This window comes from Peromyscus maniculatus, chromosome 4 (assembly GCF_049852395.1).
Source record: "Peromyscus maniculatus bairdii isolate BWxNUB_F1_BW_parent chromosome 4, HU_Pman_BW_mat_3.1, whole genome shotgun sequence".
Lineage (NCBI taxonomy): Eukaryota > Metazoa > Chordata > Mammalia > Rodentia > Cricetidae > Peromyscus > Peromyscus maniculatus.
The window spans coordinates 146395352-146411710 of NC_134855.1; the positions used below are offsets into that span (position 1 = coordinate 146395352).

At 41.1% G+C, this 16359-nt stretch overlaps 1 protein-coding gene across 3 annotated transcripts in view; it reads left to right on the forward strand.

Moving 5' to 3' along the window:
- Positions 1 to 487: 487 nt before the first annotated feature.
- Chd6 (chromodomain helicase DNA binding protein 6) overlaps positions 488 to 16359 on the forward strand; it is a 186617-nt gene continuing 170745 nt past the window's right edge. For 2 of the 3 annotated variants that reach the window (XM_006971044.4, XM_076571225.1), the window contains exon 1: positions 488 to 637. The gene's annotated coding sequence lies outside the window, so the exon portion shown is untranslated. The remainder of the gene's footprint in view (positions 638 to 16359) is intronic. The other variant, XM_042276720.2, reaches the window with a different exon arrangement.

Sequence of the window (16359 nt, forward strand, 5' to 3'; positions counted from 1 at the left end):
TCCTTTGCTCTCCTAGCGTGAGTGTACAGGATCTGGGCACTAGCGGGATCCTCCCGTCGTGGGACCCCAGTACATCCTCTCCCATCCCAGGGGAGCCAGCCCCGGGTTTTCTAGCTAGCTTGTCCACTACCTGCGAGACCTCCACCTGCAGGTTGAGCCTTGGCTGCTTGCCCGCTAGCCAGCGCCCGGGTCCCCGCCCCCTGCCTGCAAGCTGAGGAGTGCAGCAACCCGCCCCGCCCCCTCCGCCCGCGGGACCCCAACCCCGCCCCGCCCCGCGGCCCGACCGCTTCGTTCCGGGGGGCGGGGCCGCGAGCGGCGCTGTCTGCAAGGCGGGGAGAGCCAGGCTGGGAGGCGGGGCGGCCCCGGCCCCGGCCAATCAGCGCCGCGATCACATCCATGCAAATACGAGCACAATGGAGCGAGCCCATCACTCGCTCCTGCAAGCAAGCTTGAAACGGGCTTCAGTCTGAGCGGCAGCCCAGATGACCAATGACTCTGTGTTTTGGGCCAGCAAAGCCCAATGGCGCGGCGGGGAAGGCGGGCCCGAGCTGGGTTAGGGTGTCCTTGCAGGGTGTCTGAGCTAAACTTCACCAAATAATAGCTGTTTGTATTTTGGCTGCTGCAGGAGCCATTTTAGGTAAGTTCTTCTCTTAACTTTTTATTTTCCTGCCTGGCCCCGCCGGGCTGGTCTTGCCCACGGGGACCCTGTCTCCGCCCCGCTGGCAGGGATGGGGCTGCCCTATGAATGGACCGGGGCTGAGGGGCCGCGGCGGCGCGAGGCCCGGCCGGGCAGGGGTCCGAGCGCGGCCGGCGGGCGCGCGGCCAGGCCGAGGGCCCTGAGGCCTGAGGCGAGGGGCTTGGCGTCCGCCCTGCCCGGCTGCCGCGCGCTCCGCCGCCCTCCGTCCTTGGGAGAGCGCCGCTGCGGGCCGCGCGCCCAGGTTCGGGGTCCCGCTGCTGACCCCGAGCGCGGGCCTTTGCGGTGGGGCGGGGCCTGCCAAGGCTTCCCGGGGGACCCCAGCGGCCCGCGGCGCGTGAGGGCCGCCCCCGCGCCCGCCAGCCGCTGCCGCCCCCGCGGAGAAGTTGCTCCGTTCCGCGTCCTGCGTCTGTTTGCAGGGGTGAAGGAGGGTGGGCCGGTGCCAGGCTGCTGCTCCGGGAGGGGGCGGGGCCCCAGCGCGTCCCCGGGTCGCGCGCCCCTCCCGCCGGCTCCTCACGCACTAGCGCGCACTCGCCCCGAAAATTGGAGCCCTGAAGACTCCAAGCCACCCCGCTGCCAAGTTTGGTGCGTTATTAGATTGCATGTTAGAGCTTGCAAAGAAAAAGGAGGGGGGGGGGAAGAATCTGTCCCCTTCAGGTATTTATTTTTCTTCTCTGTTGAGAAGTAACGGAGAGTGTCCTTCCTAAAATTTCTGAGGACTATGCCTGTCAGATGTGCAGAGGGGTTGGCAGCACCTTGGGTTTTAAAACGAGGTTATTAGGAAATCCCCTCACTAGTGAGAGATAATTGAAATGTGAGTTTGTTTGCAGCTTCAGTTTTATTTGATCCAATTAAAAATGCATAAGCAGGCACTTTATATTTGTGTACATAGAGTATTCCTAGTTTCAGTTATGACTAATATGACTGTGGTTTCACGAGTGTGGGATCTAATAAGGCAGTATAATTCAATTTTGAGCTCGTAGGCCCGTGTTCTCCAAATTAGGCTTTATAGACCATTAGTAATCTGGCCAAGGTTTCTAGTGAATCCCTGGCATCTCTGAGCATCTTTCTCTAGGGCTGTGTGTTCCTTATTCTCCACCCCTTAAAAAACTGTTCATTTCTGCTGTAACAGATTCGGGAACAGAGAAAATAGATATTTTAAATATTGACAAGTTTTCAGAGTGTTTGAAATATTTTGCCTAGGATTTGATTATTTCCCAAATGGTATATAAGAAAATCATGCCAGTAGGCCCCCATATTGGCATACTTCATGGGGATCTGCTTATGGTGCTTTTGGAAAAGTCTGGACAGATACCACTCTGTTCTCCCAGAGCTTTGAATGCTCAGCTTACTGTGATGGGGTGAGTGGGTCTGTCCGATTGGCTGTGCGTGGCACAGTAGTTTAGCTGGAAGCCAAGTTGGAAGATCAGGTTGGCAATCTCCGAGAGAGTTTTTGTGAACTTTGTGGTTCTCTGGCAACAGAAAGATTTCAGATCTGTGTATGATAAAATGATTAGGCATGAGTTGTCATGTAGCAGTGATTTATGCCAACCAGAGCAGGTGGTTTCACAAAGGCCTGGGAAAATGTGGAGTGGTATGACTTAATTTGGAGTTCCTTCATAGATGGGTTATTAGTCTTTCTATATTGAAACTTTTCTTGATGAGTGGATGCTATCATTAGGACCTAAGTTTGAATCTCCAGCATCCACATTAAAAAGTTAGGCATGGTGGCTAGCGGCCGTAATCTCTGGGCCTTGCTGGCCAGCCTAGCTGAACTGGTAAGATCCAGAGAGACTTTGTCTCGAAAAATAAGGTGGTGAGATTGAGGAAGAAACATTGGCTTTTGGCCTCCATTTGCACAGGCACACATACACAAACACACACAGAAAGCTACTAACTTGCATACATCCCTCCCCTCACCCTGTTGCTTTGGAATCTCCACTTAATGGTTAAGTAGTTTGAGGTGCTGTTTCTGGTGCGTGTAGTTTGTCTCGGTGTAGTGAAGTTACTTTTGTGCGTCTGTGATGTTGCAGTTTCTCTGGAGTCATAGTTTTTATTTTTCCACTTAGCTTCTTCGTTATAGCACTGTAAACTGGATATGATTTTATCCCAACTTTCAAATATCTTTATAATTATTTTTATAGTAGCATAGTAGGAGTCCCTCCTCAATATATAACTTCAGGCTAGGGGTTGAAAAACCAGTTACAAGTGGAGTGAGAGAACCACAGTTAGGCCTTCCATTTCAGGAAGATCCACTAGAGGTTTTTTGGTATTTATTGGTATACTTTCCTTATAATTGTCTCAAATAGCAAAGAGAATATGTAGCAGGATTATATCTCTTTAGGAACTACATCCAGTTTATGATTTTGCCAGCTAGATATTGCAGAAGATTTATCAGAAACAATATGCCCTGAGGCCACTGTATCTTGGAGATTTCTTTGGTTTATTTAAATTTCAAAAACATTTTTGGTTTTCTTGGAAGCATGGCTTAATCCCAAGCCTAGCTTGAGGTTATGCTCTCTTGTGTTAAACCACGAGGCTTTGTAAACTCAGACTTCCTTCTGCCATTGCCTGTGCTCTCCAACTTTCATGGGTAGTCTGTTGGTAAGGACCAGTGGGTCTCACATGTGCCCTTTGAACAGGTTAGAGGATTCAGAGTCTCTCTGCAAAAATACCTTTAGTACAGGACAGTGATGATACTCACATCCCCTGAAGAAATTGCTTTCTTTATTCCACTTTCCCCAAGGGTTGCATTGCTTTTTGCAAAGCCTGCTTATAGTTTTGTTCTTAATAAATATTTAGTGAGTTTCTTCTACCTCCATCCCTCCTAAGAGCTGTGATTTAGTTCAAATAAAAAGCTACAGTGGATTTCTTGGGGTTGCCTGCATTCTTCTTTGCCAGATTATAATACCACAAACTCCGAAATACATAGGGTAATAGCTAGGGCTAAGGTATCTGCTCCTTAAAGATCATTTATTGCAGTGAAATGTGGCATAGTTGTGAGACAAGCAACAGAGAACCAGCACTGACTGATTGAATACTAGTGGATGCTGGGGTCCCTTTCTCTATAGCCACTTCATGAAGCTGGGCTGCAGCTCAGCAGAATGAAGTAACATGTTCAAGGCCATTAAACTAGGGAAGGATAGAGGCAGAATTTGAACCCAGATCCTTTAGATCCAAAGCAACTCCAAAGATTGCTTTAGAAGCTTGAATGTATCCTCTTGTTTTAGTCATGTGGTGCTAGGTCAACGAATATACTTTTTCTAAATGTACATCCAGTTTTACTTCTCCGTTTCAAAAATTTATCACTGAAGGGGGATGAGAGGGACACAGTGAAGACCCAGTTGCCCTCCTTCCCTGTAATACACTTAGGAGTTTAAGAATAGTCTGGTGCACAGTAATCATGACGTGCAGAGGGAGAATGCAGTCACTTTTCCGTGCCAGAACGTTCTTTCCTTTCGTTTGTGTTGTGGAGGCGTTGATACCCTCATGAGAAATTCTGCTACTTCCATAAAAGTCCTGAAGGTAGTAAAATAGAGTTATTTTAAAATACCCATTGCTGTTCCCGTCCTGAACTAAATTGTTTGGATAAAATCCAGAGAAAAATATTTTGTCTGTAGTACCTATGTTGGTCAGTTTCTATAGCTTGTGGTAAAGTCTGTGTGTCCTCAGTATTCTTTATGTCCTTTACTGTTCCTACTCTGTCCTGGGAACTTTAGAATATGTAAGGCATGTGTGACATGATTTAATCTACTTTTGGAAGTTTTTAAAACTCTGAACTTTTTTTTCCCCTCTGTAATCATGAATGTCTTAAATTTCTTTAAATCTTTATGTGTATGAGTGTGTACCATGTGAGTACCTGGGAGTTACAGATCGTTTTGGGCTACCTGTAGGTCCTTTGGGAATTGAATCCAGGTCCTGTCCCAAGAGTTACAAGTACTCTTAACAGCTGAGCGATCTCTCCAGCTCCTGACTTAAAGTGTTTTAACGAGGAAAAAGCCCTGGTCTTTCAGCAGAATTACACAGTGCTGTTATCCGTTACTTTAGAACTTAAGACGATATTTGAAAATTGTGGGAGCGTTAGGAAGTAGAATATTAGAATCTTTTCAGGGTGCATTTCCAAACATAAATGGAAAGTGATGAATATGTACTTGAATTTTATAAATAATCAGGAAGGTTATTTCCTTTTCTTGTGTTCTTTAAAGTTTTTTATAAGGAGTATTCATCCATCTAAAAAATCTAAATTTTTTATCAAACAGTTAAATTTAAATATATTTTGGATTTTTTTGTATGCTATGTGACCATGTTTTTGTTTTGTTTTTGGAAGTGTGTGTGTGTGTGTGTGTGTGTGTGTGTGTGTGTACATGTTTGTTTGGTTTTCCTTTTATTTTTATGTATTTATTTTTGAGATAGGGTCTCACTATGTAACCCTGGCTGGCCTGGAACTCACTATGTAGACCAGGCTAGACTCAGACTTATAGAGATCTGCCTCTGCCTCCCAATCGCTGGGATTAAAGATACACACTACCATGCCTAGCTGGAAACATAAATTTTTTGAATCCCAAGATTGTTTATGTTTCTCCACCTGGCTTCAGGTGGAGAAAAGGCCTTTCTAGTTTGGTAGTAACTTTTTCATTAGTCATTGGTTTGTTGTTGAAGGCCAAAGAATAGTATGGAGATCTATTGTCATTTGTGGTTCTCATATTATCCCCCCACTTTTTCTACCCACATACCAAAAGTTAAATTAAGACTCATTGATTTAAGTCATTGCAAAATAATTGTCTGGCATGTGTAGCCGTGGCCTCCACCATTTGGACTGGGGAGGTACTTCTACAGCATTCCCAGAGGTCATCCCTACACTTGTTTTTCTCTGTGCTCTTCTGGAAGATTTCCATGCCCGTTCCCCTTCCTAGGGTCTAAGGTTGTGGGAGTAAGGGGGCAGTTGTAAGACAGCCTTAGAGGGTCTGGACTTCTCGGTGTCTGCCATCCGCCTCTACAGACAGTAAGGTTAGCAGGATGGTTGTGGAAAAAGCGCACGACACTTTCTTACTCTTGTCCTTTTCTTTATTCCTTAAGTCATTTTGTTTTTTTTTTTTTTGGTTTTGTTTTGGTTTTTTGAGACAAGGTTTCTCTGTGTAGCTTTGTGCTTTTCCTGGAATTCTCTCTGTAGTCCAGGCCGGCCTCGAACTCACAGAGGTCTGCCTGCCTGTGCCTCCGAGTGCTGGGATTAAAGGCGTGCGCCACCACTGCCCAGCTCTTAAGTCATTTTGTTAACGCTTCAGTCTATATATGCGGATTTTCTTTTTCCTGAACCCAAAGTAAACAGCTAAGGCACTTGTCTTTATACACGTGCACTTAAGGAAGAAACAAGCCAAACAGGTTCTTGTTATAATTAAACAAAATACTCTTTTTCAAGACTTCTATGTAGTGTTGCACAACTTGTATGAACATTAAGTGGAGTTCTCTGAAAATGTGTCTAGTTGATCATGCATGTATATCAGAGTCCGTAAAACCAGCTATTAACTGTAGAAAAGTGTCTTATTTTTAAGGTTCTTGGGTCTTACTGTGTGATTTACTTAAAAACAAATTGATAAAACAAGTCTAGAGCAGTAAGAGACTCAGAAGAGTACCTCTGGCAAGTCATTGAACTTGGGATTTTCATGGATTTTCTTTTTATAGAATAAATTTATTGGACTGGAACACAAGAGAAGAATCAGTTTATTTTTCTTGATATGTAGATTAGATGGTTTGGTAAAGGTCACTGATTCCTGTAAGGCAGTGGTTCTCAATCTGTGGGTTACAACCCCTCTTGGGTTCGAAGGGTCCTTTCACAGGGGTCACATAAGACCATTGAAAATCACTGATATTTACATTACTATTCATAACAGTATCAAAATTAGTTATAAGGTAGCAACAAAAATAATTTTATGCTTGGGGGTCACCACAACATGAGGAACTGTGTTAAAGGGTTGCAGCATTAGGGAGGCTGAGAACCACTGCTCTAAGGGCTCGTTCCTTTCTGGGTGACCATAGTGAATAAGTGTGCCTGGACTGTTTGCTTTGAGTTCAAGAAAATAGAGTCAGTGTTCTCAGAAGTCCTTTGAAAGATAATGCCTAATAAGCTAAGTCCAGATTATAGGTTTTGTTTACTGGAAGAAATTTTACATAATTTAATAGACACTTTATTATTGCTTGTTGTGTAGTTTGGCTTAACAGTTCTTGCAATGTTAGTAGTTCAAATTCAACTGTTAAATTCCATGAAAGCATTAGGCTGTCATCTTTGCTGGTCACATGACAGAATTAGCTCACATTGTAAATGATGACATCTGTTGGTTCCGTTGATGTTGCTGTGACAGAAAACCTGACAGAAATAAGGGAGGGGGGTTGATTCTGGCTCACACCTAGGGGAAGGCATGTTGACCAAGCTTGGTGGCCAGGTTGTGGTTGTGTCAGCAGGCATGTGAGAGGTGATTTATGTTGGTGTTAGTTAGAAAGCAGAGAGACATCTTTCTGGAGAACCCAGTAGGCCCACAAGACAGCAGCCTGCCAACTCCCAACTAGTTTCCACTCCCTAAAGGTGCCTTCTCCTCCCAAAACAATGCCACCATCTGGGGCTCAACTTTTCTACACAAGTGGTCTATGGGAACAGTCCACATCCTGACCCTGCCATCTCTAGATTGCCTTTAAAAGCAAGTTTGGTAAGATACCATGTTAAGGATTTAAGGGTGTTCTACTGTTTTGCCTTGAATTGTAAAAATACATTGAAGAACTTACAGAGGTTATGAAAAATTAATGGCAAACTTCAGAAAGATGATTGTAAAAATATAAAATAGGTCCTAGATTTGTGCAGGCCTGAACTGTTAGGTCTTTTTGTTGAGTTGTGTACAGTACTTATAATAATCATATAGACACTTTTATGTAGTTCCTTAGAAAATACATTTTTACCTCTTAAATCTAATAATAAAAGTATTAACTTATATTGTTCTGCTTGATGTGGTTCCTCCCCCCCCGCCCCCCTCCCCCGTCCATTTTTTTTTTTTTATATTTTATAGAAGTATTAGCCTATGGTTAATTGGGAAAGAATAAAAATGAAAACTAGCCCTTTACTGGTAGAGAGCAGTTGTGCCAATGTTGAGCTACTTCACTGCTATGAAGCTTGTTAGAAATGTCAGACTAGTGAAATAGGTATTGGAGAACCAGAAGTTTATTGCAGATTTTTATGAAGATTGACATTTGAGAAATTATTCTAAAACAGCATTGCCCAGTAGATCTTTGTGCTATGATGAAAATACCAAATGAGTTATTAGCCATGTGTACTTTTAAATTCCTCAAATGTGGCTGAAGAGAATCATTCATTCATTCATTCATTCATTCATTCATTTGGTTTTTTTTGAGACAAGGTTTCTCTGTGTAACAGTCCTGGCTGTCCTGGAACTTGCTCTGTAGACCAGGCTGGCCTTGAACTCACTGAGATTCTCTTGCCTCTGCTTCCCAAGTGCTGGGATTAAAGGTGTGTACCACCACCTCCTGGTGATTTTATTTAATATTAATTGAAATTTTAAGTGGCTAATACCACTGATACAGAATAGCACAGCTTTACACACTTTGTCTCTGGGGACACACACACACACACACACACACACACCATTGTAGCAAAAATACATGCACTTTTCTTTTTGCTGGAAAGGCAAATAAGAGATAAGACTATCCTTAATGAGGGTAAGCAAGTTATATAATTAAAATTGACATAATTTACCCATTTATATTTTCTGTTTTTATGTGAAAGTTGATTTGAAAGTATAGAAAATAGGATGTGTTTCATGAGGCTTGAGAAACAACAAGGTGGCTAGTAGATTTGCCAGCAAAACCTTTTAACCTTTCTGCCTGTCACTACTATGCATGCGCCCCTTCAGCATGGCTTCTGATGTGTTTTCTTAATAAGATTTAAGGCAAGCAGTGTTTTAAATGTAGTACTGTAGTTCTCCAGTTCTCAGTAGAAATAGTGCTGGTGATGATGGTTTCCATCTCGTTAGGTCATAGGGTTTCTATTTCTGGTCTATTTATAAGCTAAGTATAAGCAGTTTGTAAAGGAAACCATTTTTGATCATATTCCCCAAGTCTCCTTTGAAAGACTGTTTTTCTCTGTCCCCTTTGCAGCATGTTTTAAAAAGTAATTTGGTAAAAGAAATTTCTTTTTACCATTCAAAAATATATATACCTCTCCCTGCCCTGTGTGCTTGTACTTCAAATTTTAAACTTTGGAAACCTAAGGATAACATTGATTTTAGTATATTGATCAGTATCCCCAGCAGAGTTGCAGATTATTTTGTGATTGGCAAGTGGATAGAAGTTTGATTGTATAGAAGTCAAATTTGACTGAAGATCCACCTATCAAATCATCTTTTAAAAATGCTGTCTAGTCATAATGAATGGGTCTAATCAAACAACAGCTTTATTAAACATATTTTCTAGATTTTAGTTCACAAGTGGGAAATTGTTGGTCATTTGGGTAATAATTCTCATAGAAAGAGACAGCAAGGGCTTGTCCTGTGTGGTTTTTAGGCTTAGAATGCTGGTCAGAAGGATCCTTCAAGAGCATGGGTAGAGCTGTGCATAAAGAGCTCTATAACATAGCACTGTCTGTTGTGGTATGGCACCAGTTAATGCTATATCCAGTCACTTTTCCCATGTGTTAATTCTTTTGAGTGACGGGTCTTATACTCTTGAGGCCCAATGGGTTATGATGTGTTTTCTGTTTAACTGACAGTGACATGAATACCTGAGTAGTACTGATTTGGGTACTTGTCATTTTGAAATAAGCTGCTACAGTTTTTTTTTGTTGTTGTTTATTTGCATTTTTAAAAGACAGTCTCCTTATATATCCCTGCCATTCTCTCTCGGATCTATATCAAGTGTGCACCACTATGTCTGGCTGGCTTTTGTGTAACTTTTTTTCCAAAAGGATTGAAATTCTAGGTATCTGTGCATGTATTGGAGTTCTCTCCCTCTCCTTTCCACTTTTTGGCAAAGTCCCATATTAGCCTCATACTTACCCAGTTGTGCAGAGTATGACCTTGAATTTTGAACCCCTCTTCTATTTTCTGAGTGCTGAAATTACAGGCATATGCAAACATGCTTGCTTTCATGCAGTGCTGGGGATTGAACCCAACTGAGCTATGTCCCTAGCTCACTATGAGGTCTTGAATTGGGAAGTCCATTGATAGAATTGAAAGATCCCATGCTTAAAACATTTGTAATTTTTCTTGCTTTAAGTATGTTCCCGTGTTAAGATGGTGCTATTGACTGATTATATAAGCTGTACATAGATGTCAGTCTTCTGATTTACCCATAATACTTAACTCTCTCCACTCTTACTGCTCTCTATCTATTTGCAGAGTTTCATGCCAGCAGGGTTCTTCCCTGGATATTCATGCCTGTGTGTTCCCCTTTGAACTGAGCTTTGTTGCTGCCATCATTAGTGTGGTTATGGCAGTTATTTCTAACTTGTGATTTAAGAGGATCAGATATTGCAAATATTGGCATTAGAACTAGATTTCTCAGAAAGTAAAGAAAGTGCTTTCTCAGTTTTCAGCATGTGGAAGAGTTGGAATGTACTTCTGAGGACATGTGGTCTAACCTTACTGTCTTATGAATAATGAAATGGGGTCCTAGTTGTGTTAGGATTTTGTGAGTCTGTAGAACTGGTTTGTGGCGGTTCTTAATTCTCTTTTTATGGTGTAGGACTACCTCCTTAATCTCCACAGGTTAGGGTCCTGAAAACTCACATAGGAAATAAAAAAAAAAATTGAGGGAATTGGGGCTGGAGAGATGGTTTAACAGTTAAAAACACTTGATGCTCTTCCTGAGGACTTGGGTTCTAGTCTCAGCTCCTATGTAGCTCACAATCATCTGTAACTCCAGACCCAGCAGATCTGACACTATTTTCTGGCCTGTGTTGGCACCAGATGTGCATTTAGTGCACAGACATAAATGCAGGCTGAACACCCATACTCATAAAATAAATTGATTAAAAAGAAAGATTGTGGGAGAAAGGAGTGCTTTGAAATGAATAAATCTATAAACTATATAATATTTACATTAAAAAATTTAATTAGAATATGTATTAGATACCATTCTGATTTTTAAACAAATGTGATTCTCCTTTCTTCATCTCCCCACTTGCCCTGAGAGATACACCCCAATTATTTTCCTCTTTCATGTACCATGTGTCCTTTTGCTCCCGCCTTTCCTTACCACCTAATAGTACTCTTCCTTGGTCTCCTTAGATTTTCCTAGACTTTATCTACATGTACACCTGTTTACGTGTGTGTGTGTGTGTGTGTGTGTGTGTGTGTGTGTGTGTATGTATACACACATTATAGGCTAGGATCTACATATGAGAGACAGCATGCTGTAGCCAGAAGTTTCTCCAGTCCCATCTGGCCCCCACAGTACTACAGCTGCTTATAAAGTAATCATTCAGAGGCTTATATTAATTATGAATGGAATGGCCTATAGCTCAAACTTCTTGCTAGCTAGCTCTTATAACTTAACCCATTTTTATTAATCTATAAGTTGCCACGTGGCTGTGGCGTTACAGATCTGCTGGCATCTTGCTGCTCCTTTGGCAGTGGCCGGTGTCTCCTTCATCCCACCTTTCTTCTCTTTGTATCTCTACTTGGATTTCCCACCTGGCTGTAAGCTTTCTTGCCATAGGCCAAAACAGCTTTATTTACTAACCAATGGGAACAGCATATATTCACAGTGTACAGAAAGATATCCCACAGCACTTCTTTTTTGTCAGATCAAAAAGGAAGGTTTTAACTTTAACATAGTAAAATTATATATAGCAAAGCAGTTTAACATAGTACAATTATATATAGCAAAGCAATTATCAAGCAAGAACTAGTTATAATATTTAGTCTATATTTGGCAAAATTAGAAAATATTCTATCATCTATCCTATTTTGTGAGTCTATAAAGTTTTATATCTAATTTATTTTGTATCATGACTAAGGAAAGCTATAATTATAACTATCTAATCTTCAACTCCATCAAAGACCCCAGAGGGATATATTATTACCTAAGGAAACAGGAAGTTCATTGTGAGCAACTTCCAAAAATCTATAATGACAGAGACAGCTGCCTGGACAGTCATCCAAAGTTCCTCTGCGATGTTGGGGCATCCATCTTCAGCCTATAGGCCTAGAGTTTCTCAGTTGCTTTTCCCTGTGTCCTGCAGAATGTCTGGCAGTCTCCTCTGCAAAGCAGGAACTTGAAGGACAATCTTGCCTTGTTTTAGCAGAGTTCAGTGGTCATTCTCCTATGGGTTCAGCATGTCCACTTTATATAACATCTTGTCAAGTAGTCCAGGCAAGGGCATTTTTTTGCCCTGTGGCTAACTTTTGCCACAAAGAAAGCAAACTCCATGAGTTTCTTTGATGCCCATCAACTTCTTTGAAGTAATTGGTGCTGCCAGGAGCAGATGTGTCTTATTGTCTGGAAAAGTCTTAAGTTTTTAGAACATTTTAGATGCCATATTCTGTAGGTCTTTGAAGTGTTTGGACATTACCTACCTAATTGAAATACATCTTTGTATATCTAAAAAACATAACTAACATGACTGTAAATTTGACTATCATAGAAGATTTAATTATTAAGCTGTATTTCTTAATTATACATTGCAATTTAAATGAGTTGCATAAACATAATACCTTAAACAAGAGTAGAAATACATATATTTATTATAACAAAATTAACTTTAAATTTGTATTAATAAACCAAAATTCATAGCAATGTAAAACATTTTTAAACAAGTTGTTTCTCTTTAAAAGTGGATTTAAGCTGGGCAGTGGTGGCTCATGCCTTTAATCCCAGCACTCAGGAGGCAGAGGCAGGCCAAACTCTGTGAGTTTGAGACCAGCCTGGTCTACAGAGTGAGATCCAGGATAGGCTCCAAAGCTACAGAGAAACTCTGTCTCAAAAAACCAAAAAAAAAAAAAAAAAAAAAAGTAGATTCAGTAATTTACCCTTTTATCCTATCATATCTACATCTCCTTTTTTTTCTTTAGAGAGAGATTGCATTTATAATCAACTCTCTTTAAATAAAAATAAACATTTATAAACTATTTTTGGGAATTTGGATGTAGCTTTTCATACTACTTCCTGCTGATAGGGGGCGCTGGTAGTCTTATGGGGATCCTAAGAAAATTTGAGATAATGGTTAAGTCCTGGGAAGACTGGCTATAACCTTTGTTGATAGGTACCATCTGTTAAGGTTTAGGAGGTCTCTCTTGATCAAATCTGATCCATCTTAACCTGGAACAAATCGATAGCTTCTTGCTTTCTGTGGAAACAAAAACAGAGTCTCCTTTCCAAAGCAACATAACCTTAGATCCAAGTTTTGAAGTCAAGATACCTTTAATATATATATATATATATATATATATATATATATATATATATATATATTGGTTTAACTTTGCAGGCTTTACAATCAAATGTCTTTTTACAGTCAAAAATCCTAAAGACAACATAATCCAGACACTGTGTAATATCCATCTTTATATGGCTTTTTTATATGTATTTTTTTAAGATTATATTTTATTTTTATGACTGTCTATATCTTTTTTCTTTTCTCTCTCAAGCCTACATACCTTTTACATATATTTTAAATAATTTAGAGGTTTATTCCATCTGAATCTGTCTTTTATGTATCTATAATCCTTTTTTTGATCATTGTTTTAAACTGCAGTGTGGTTAGGACTGAAGCAGGGGTTTTGGCTGCTGACTCCACCCATCTCAGCTTCCCAACATGGTGGAGGTATCTTTATCAACAGCTCGGGGCAGTGGGTCTATGCTTCCATCAAGCAGCGTGTCGCCCAGAAACCATTTTTTTTTTTTTAAATTAGCAAAAGCTAAATCCACCATGCAGTGCGCTGTTCGGCTTGGAGATGCCTCTGTGTTCCGCAGCAGGAATCCACCATGCTGTCAAGCCGGCATGCCACGACATCTCTGTATTATGGCTTGCCTGAGAGACATAACTAGGAAGTTGTTTTTAGCTCTGTTTTAGAATCTTTTTTTTTTTAAACTTTCACAAGTTTTGGGTAGAAATTCTTGCTCCACGTTGGGTGCCAAATGTAGCTAGAAGTTTCTCTGGTCCCATCTGGCCCCACGATCCCGTGTTTCTCCTGTCCTGCCTGCAGCTGCTTATAAAAATAAAATAATTATTCAGAGGCTTATATTAATTACAAACTGGATGGCCTATGGCTTAAGCTTCTTGCTAGCTAGCTCTTATAACTTAACCCATTTCTGTTCATCTATAAGTTACCATGTGGCCGTGGCATTGCAGGTCTGCTGGCCTCTTGTTGCTCCTTAAGCAGCAGTTGGTGTCTCCCTCACCCGGCCCTTCTTCTCTCTGAATCTCTACTTGGATTTCCCACCTGGCTGTAAGCTTTCTTGCCATAGGCCAAAACAGCTTTATTTACTAACCAATGGGAACAGCATATATTCACGGCGTACAAAACGATATCCCATAGCAGCATGCATTTTTGTGTTTCTCAATTCAGATCGCCTCACTAAATATTATACTTTCCAGATCTATCAATTTTCCTGCAAGTTTCATGATTTCATTTTTCTTTACAGATGAGTAGTTTATTGTGTATATATGTACCATATTTTCATTATTCATTCATCTGTTGATAGACATTTAGGCTGGTTCCATTTCCTTGCTGTTGTGAACACAGCAGCAATAAACATGGATGTACAAATGTCTCTGTGGTAGGTTATGGACTCCTTTGGGTAAATGTTTAGGAGTGGTATAGCTGGATCATATTATAGTTCTATTTTTAATTGTTTGAGAAACTGCTGATTTCCATACTGGCTGTATTAATTTGCACTCCCACCAGCAGTGTATAAAGATTCTTCTTTCTCTATACCCTCCAGCATTTGTCAGATTTCTTGATGATAGCCATCTTGACTGGGGTAAGTAGTTAAAAATACTCTTTAAAATAAAATGTTGAAGATGTTATCACTGAGACTAGGAGCTATTTTTATAGGTTTTCACTCTGTCTTCTCTTCGAGAAACCAGGGCACCCAATGATTTAACTTTCGAACCCTCCCATTTTTAGGTACTGCAGTGTGCTACCCTTTTCTGTGCTGTAGGGTCTTGGTGTCCACTGTGACATGTGGAATGTGAGCCCTGCCTTGACTAAAGCTAAGTCCAGGGTTACCTCTTACTGGATTCAGTGTTGTGCTGCAGAACCTTCCACTCCTTTCTTTTTGTAGTGTTACCTTCTGAAACTTTGCCTTTCCTTCTGAAACTTTGCCTTTCCTAACATGATAAAGATAGCCCCTTGCTATAATTCTATATCTTTCAATCTCTAGTATCTTAGGAGTTTCTTTTTTTCTTTTTTCTTTTTTCTTTTGGAGATAGGGTTTTTCTGTGTAGCTTTGCACCTTTCCTTGAACTCACTCTGTAGCCCAGGCTGGCCTCGAACTCACAGAGATCTGCCTGCCTTTGCCTCCTGAGTGCTGGGATTAAAGGCGTGCGCCACCACCATTCAACTTGGTTTTTTTCTTGTGTCTTGGGAGTTTTAGAACACTGTGATAGACTTTATGGATAGGATAGCTGCTCCATAGTCAGAAAGACTACTGAATGGCGGTTAAGGGTATGGAGTCTATAGCCATAACCTTGGCTTTTAAGCTCTGCTTCTTACTTCCTGTGTGTGAACCTTTGCTTCAGTTTTCCCATCTAAAGTGGAAGTAATATATATGTCCTATGGTGGACTTGAAGATTATGTTAGTTAATTTATATGAAGAGCCTGGGAGCAGTGCCTGGCATTGCAGTCATGGTGTGTGTTGGATATTATAAAGATTCAGGGGGAAATCATTGGTAAGCTTTCTAGTTAAAGGTTTAATGTTACTTTTTATTCAATTTCCCTCCTTTTCCCCCCCAGCAGGAATTTCTGGTGATATTCTGCAAGGCATTTATGTTGGGTGGGAGGATCCTAAACTTGTTTTCCAGAATTCATAGGGTAAAGAAGATACAAGATATAAACACCTGTATATAGATCATTGTTCTGTTACAGTATAGCTTGTGGAAAGTATCATAAGACAGGGGCCGTGGGAGCTCAAAAAAAAAAAAAGGAGAAGTTATATGAGGACATTGAGTGGGACTGGTTGGACAGGCAGGATTGGGTTTATGCAGACTGGTAGGGAGGTAGAAGTGTTAGAGGTATAGATCTGAGTCCTAGGGCACCTGCTGAAGTTTTTTCAAGACCTGCTCTGTGTCCCAAGACAATGAACTGGACTGGGGACATATGGTTAGGAATATAAAAACGGACAGTGTGTTAAGAATGGGGAAACAGGGGAAACACTGGGCAATGGTGGCTCATGCCTTTAATTCCAGTCCTGGGGAGGCAGAGATAATAGGATTTCTGTGAGTTCGAGGCCAGCCCGGTTTACCGGAGCAGAGTTCCAGGGCATCCAGGGCTACACAGAGAAACCTTGTCTTGAAAAACCAAACCCAAAACAAAACAAAACAAAAACAAAAACAAAAACAAAAAACCAGAATGGAAACACTCCTGAGAACAGGAGTGGGCTAGTAAGCTGAGAAAAAAGCATGTTTACAAACAAAAAACTTGGCCCCAAGCCTCATCATTCTT